The sequence below is a fragment of the Mastomys coucha genome, unplaced genomic scaffold, assembly GCF_008632895.1.
Source record: "Mastomys coucha isolate ucsf_1 unplaced genomic scaffold, UCSF_Mcou_1 pScaffold9, whole genome shotgun sequence".
In the NCBI taxonomy this organism is placed as follows: domain Eukaryota; kingdom Metazoa; phylum Chordata; class Mammalia; order Rodentia; family Muridae; genus Mastomys; species Mastomys coucha.
Genome location: NW_022196915.1, coordinates 70,708,010 through 70,713,696, shown reverse-complemented (window position 1 = coordinate 70,713,696; position 5,687 = coordinate 70,708,010). Strand labels below are relative to the sequence as shown.

At 39.4% G+C, this 5,687-nt stretch overlaps 1 pseudogene; it reads left to right on the top strand.

Moving 5' to 3' along the window:
- The first annotated feature begins 3,852 nt into the window (after nt 1-3,852).
- On the top strand, nt 3,853-5,400 carry LOC116084341 (annotated as a pseudogene).
- Nucleotides 5,401-5,687: the final 287 nt, after the last annotated feature.

The following is a 5,687-nucleotide window of genomic DNA, read 5'->3' as shown; positions in this document are numbered from 1 at the left end:
ATTAATATGTGTGTGTTTGTGTGATTTGAGTACAATTATATGTACTCAAAGTTTTTCTATAAGAGCATTTGTATGAATTTGCTCAGAAGCCTATATTTCTGAATATTCTGATGACCACATGTATGGTCATCCTGTTCTCTTTGACCTCTTTCCTTACAGAAAGCCTACAATTTTTCAGAGTCCTGAGCAGAAATCTACATTAGTGATCTTCAGAGGTGATCGCCACACTAATTACTATAATTCTTTACTGGAATCCAGCCAGAAGTAACAAGTTGACCTTATGAATACCCTTGTGTCCAGTCATTAAACAAAGTCACTATTGTTTTTAATCCCTAGATATTGGCACAAAACTAATTTAAATCTTGTACAACCACAAAAATTATGTTGAAATTTGAATATATGCATATCAACACATATACTATATCCCCAGTTGTAAAGTTATTTTCTTCTAAATTACAAGTATAGTACATTTTAAATTTTATTTTAACCTAAAAATATTATTTATTCTTTTATTTAGAAAACTTACATCTCAGACCTTTCTAATTTAAATTTTAACTTCATACAAACACACACACACACACACAAACAAACAAAAAAACAAAAACAAACAAAAAACACCTTACCTATCATTCTATTGCTCCAACAGTAGCATGATCTTTGCCAGTTAAAAAATATGTATTTTTAATTCTCTATAAGTAATCTTCATTTTTTATTGTTTGTGCATATTCTGTTGCCTGGGCTTATAGTTTTGCTTGCCTTCCTCTACCTCACTATCTTTAATACCAGGTCCTCCATGTCTCCCAGGAAACTGTTGGGTTCAGCTACTTCTTGTTATCATTAACTGCTTCTTTCCCAAATATCCCGCAATTTGCAATTATGACTGTATTAGTGTCTACTTATTGAAGCCTGGGTGTTTTGAAGAATATTCAAACCTTCTGAAGTTGCTATTGCTACATAAGAGACTAATCAGAAAAAAAGCATAAAACATCTCACTGTGTGTATCTAAAATTTGGGAGCAGGCTAAATGAAAGATTCAGATTCAGAATTATGAGTAAGGCTGCAAGATACTGGGGTCAGAGCTATAGTTAGATGCAGTCATGGTATGAGCAAGTGGATCCCTTTCCTTAAGGCTGCAGGGCCGACTACCATGAGTGGAAACCTGGTTAGCCCTAGCCAAAGGTTAGAAGCCCAGGAGAACTGGAAGGGACTTTAGGAGCATCTCCTGCTCCTGACACCAGACCTCTGTCACATAGCCGCATCCCCCTCCCCATAGATTTGTGCCCATTAGTCATGAAATGTCAATGCCCCAATCTTTTCCCCACATCGATGAGGCATCCCTAACATCTCAGTCCAAGACAATAGAAAAAGAGTCATGACCACAGTCAAGTAGGCTGAAAACAGAGGTCTACATGCAAATGAGGTGCCTAGAGGCCTGGAGGGTATAGCCAATAAGCTTCCTATTCCAGACATTCCTCCCTACAAAAGGTATTCAATCTCAGACTTACCCTGAGAAGTGGGGTATGGTTTTACATGCCAATTAACTGTCTAAAACCATGCTGTCTCTTTTCATCAAGATCTGCCATGGGCAGCCATGAGGAAGGCCTTTTGCCTACAGAGCTACAGCCTAATGTCTCATAGGAGGACTCTGCACCCCCAGCCACAACCACCACCAAGCCAAGGACTATCTCCATTGGAACAAGTCAGAGCTCCCCTACCCTGGCCCAAGCTAGACAGAGCCCAGGGGCTCTGGCTTTCCCAAGTCTTAGACTGCACTTTCCCAACCCCAGAGCAATGCCTCCTTGCTTCCCTAAGGCCAGCAGCTGCCCCAGTGGAGGCAGGGATAAGCACAAGTCAAATCCCTGTGTCCCACCTCCCGAGTGCACAGGAGCGGACATAAGACCCCACACAATGTCCTTAAAGTATTTTGCTAGGGTTAGAAGGCTTAAGTTCCTGGACATGAACAATACCTGAGTGTTTTCATCATATGGTGGTTGACTACTATAAATGTAAAGGATCTGAGAACAAAAAGAGCCTACGGCATTTTCTGTGGCTAAGCTCAGAAGACGTGGTGCCTTCAATGCCTTACTAAAACTTAGGAATAAATCAGACTAGAGATGTCATGAATATTAGGAAGAGGGATCACTGTAGGATATCATCAAGGCAGTGAGACTGAAAGACAGTTGGTTCAATGTTTAAAAGCAATAATTTATTTTCTCAGAGCACTGAGTTTCCATGCCCAGTACCCACATGGCAGCTCACAACCATCTGTAATTTTAGTCACAAGACCAGAGTTGACCTCTTTTGACTTCTATGGGCAATAGGTATACATGTGATGTATGTACAAATACACAAGCAAAACATTCATAAACATAAAATAATAAAAGAAATAAATCTAAAAAACTTTGAAACACCACTAGTTGTTATTTTAATTTGAGGGCATATTAGAGAATACCCTCGATTTTTCTGTTCTAATTGGGAAACACACATAGCTTCACCCCAAATCAAAAATTCCTTCAATGATATTAGACTTTTAACTGAAAGTGGAAAATATTGATCATTATTGTAAACTTTATCAAACAGAACACTACTTGTACACTACATTTATTTTTTTTTAAAAAAAAGCAAAACAACATTTTAGCTTGTGAGTAATCCTATAGTTAAGGTAAACCCTGGGATATCACAAAGAACAAAATGATAAGGATATTTCCTTTCAGGTAACTGCACATCCTTGGATAACCTAGGAATTCCACTGGGCTTCAACTCTGTCATCCTTCAGGTGGGCAATATGACAAACTGCTTATATCTCTGGAGACTGCAGTGAGTGTAGAAGAGATTATTGATGAGAAGCAGCAATGAAGCATTAAATAACTATGAAAAGGTGGCATGTCTTCATTAAGTGATTTGCAGACTTGCCTCCTAAATGCCATTTGAATATATGCTGTTGCTTATCGTGTATTAAAAACAAATAATAATTAACAGAATCATTGTGTGAGATTAATTTCAGGTGACCTCTACCAAGGGAAATTCATGTACTACGGGATTCTCTCGTCAAAGAACCAGACTTACAGTGCCGCTCGTAAGGATAGTATTGATCTTTAGATATTATTTCGCTTTGATAAAGATCAGAGCCAAGATGCAAATACATTAGGAAGCAGAATGGCAAAGTATGGACTCATAACATTGCAGTTAAATTCTCCTTAAATGTCAATAGAAGGTGCTAAAAGTAATGACTAAATGAAAGACATTTTAGATGTTTCCAAATTTCGATTTGTGAATGCTTATTCACGGAAAAATAGTACTTCCACTACCATTTTTTAATGTTATTCATCAACAATAACTGGTATAAGACTTGGCACACAGTAGGGCAACTACTGTCTAAGCAGGTGCACAAGCTCTGTGTGGCAGATTATTTGTTGTTTTGCTATGGATTAGGGTTGATTTTGTTCTAGTCTCTGAAGTCAAGTCCCCATCAAAAAGAAAAGTTTGCTTCTTCTAATTAGTATGTCTCTGAACTACTCTTGAATGTATTCTATAAAATATGTAGCGACTTGTCATTAAGAACCACGCTAAATCTTTTATGAGATGGGGACTTAATGCATTCTCTCTTCAATTTTGTTTAGAGCAATATAAGTAGAAAATCATTTGACCTGCACAAAGGATTGGCTACTTATAACTTAAATTATTGTTTTAAATCTCCACTTTAGCTGCACAATTCCATATAGTAGGTTTGGAATATAGTAGAGAAATCATTATGCAAATACAGAGAATTCTCAAATTTAAAATGTGTTTAATTGCTTGAAACATTGTGGTGAGTGACAAGAAAACTAATATTAAATCTTGACAGAGCCCCTTTCCGCCCGCTCCCCTTTTCCCTTCAGTCGACTCGCGCCTCCAGTTTTTGGCATTCACTCTCACCAGTGACCAAGGACTTGACCACTCAAAGTCCAGCTCCCTGTAGCTGCTAGACATGGTCACCGGTGTGATTGAAGGTGGATTAAATGTCACTCTCACCATCAGGCTACTTGTGCATGGAAAGGAAGTTGGCAGTATCATCGGAAAGAAAGGAGAATCTGTTAAGAAGATGCGCGAGGAGAGTGGTGCACATATCAACATCTCAGAAGGGAATTGCCCTGAGAGAATTATCACTTTGGCTGGGCCGACTAATGCCATCTTCAAACCTTTTGCTATGATCATTGATAAACTGGAAGAGGACATAAGCAGCTCTATGACCAATAGCACAGCTGCCAGTAGACCCCGGTTACCTTACGGCTGGTGGTTCCTGCTAGTCAGTGTGGCTCTCTTATTGGAAAAGGTGGCTGCAAGATCAAGGAAATAAGAGAGAGTACGGGGGCTCAGGTCCAGGTGGCAGGGGATATGCTCCCCAACTCAACTGAGCAGGCAATCACTATTGCTGGCATCCCGCAATCCATCATAGAGTGTGTCAAACAGATCTGCGTGGTCATGTTGGAGACTCTCTCCCAGTCCCCCGAGAAGGGCATGACCATCCTGTACCGGCCCAAGCCCTCCAGTTCTCCAGTCATCTTTGCAGGTGGTCAGGACAGGTACAGCACAGGCAGCGACAGTGCGAGCTTTCCCCACACCACCCCGTCCATGTGCCTCAACCCTGAACTGGAGGGACCACCTCTAGAGGCCTATACCATTCAAGAACAGTATGCCATTCCACAGCCAGATTTGACCAAGCTGCACCAGTTGGCAATGCAACAATCTCATTTTCCCATGACCCAAGGCAACACCAGATTCAGTGGCATTGAATCCAGCTCTCCAGAGGTGAAAGGCAGGTTTGGATGCATCTGCTCAAACTACTTCTCATGAACTCACCATTCCAAATGATTTGATTGGCTGCATAATCGGGCGTCAGGGCGTCAAAATCAATGAGATCCATCAGATGTCTGGGGCGCAGATCAAAATTGCAAACCCAGTGGAAGGATCTACTGATCGGCAGGTTACCATCACTGGATCTGCTGCCAGCATTAGCCTGGCTCAGTATCTAATCAATGTCAGGCTTTCCTCGGAGACAGGTGCCATGGGAGCAGCTAGAACAGAGCAGATTCATCCATAATCCCTTTCTGCTGTTCACCACCACCCATGATCCATCTGTGTAGTTTCTGAACAGTCAGCGATTCCAGGTTTTAAATAGTTTGTAAATTTTCAGTTTCTACACACTTTATCATCCACTCATGATTTTTTAAAGTGTTTTAATTCCTTTCTCTGTTCAGCAGTTACGCTGAGATATCCATATTTAGTTTTATAAGCTTCTCCCCCCTTTTTTGTGTTTTTTTTTTTTTTGGCTCATGAATTTTTGTTTGTCATGGAAATGTAAAAGTGGATTATTAATACATTTCAGTTTAGTTCTGTAATGTCAGGAATTTTTCAAAAAAATTAAAAGATGGACTGGAGCTTTTTCTTTGTGAATAGGAAAAAAAATCTTGACAGAAATTGATTCAGTGAAATAATTATTGCGATAGTCCTCATCATATCTTTGGAGAAAGATTTTGTTGAAACAGGAAAATAAGGCAGAAAATAGAGTTTTAGTAATCTCGTGAATATTAGTATAAGAAAAAATATTCTAAGAAATATTAACTATTTCCAAGAAATTAAGAGGAATAAAATAGATAATACAAAAAATGAAAGGTATTAAAAGTACAATTGTGTCTTAATGCCAAAAA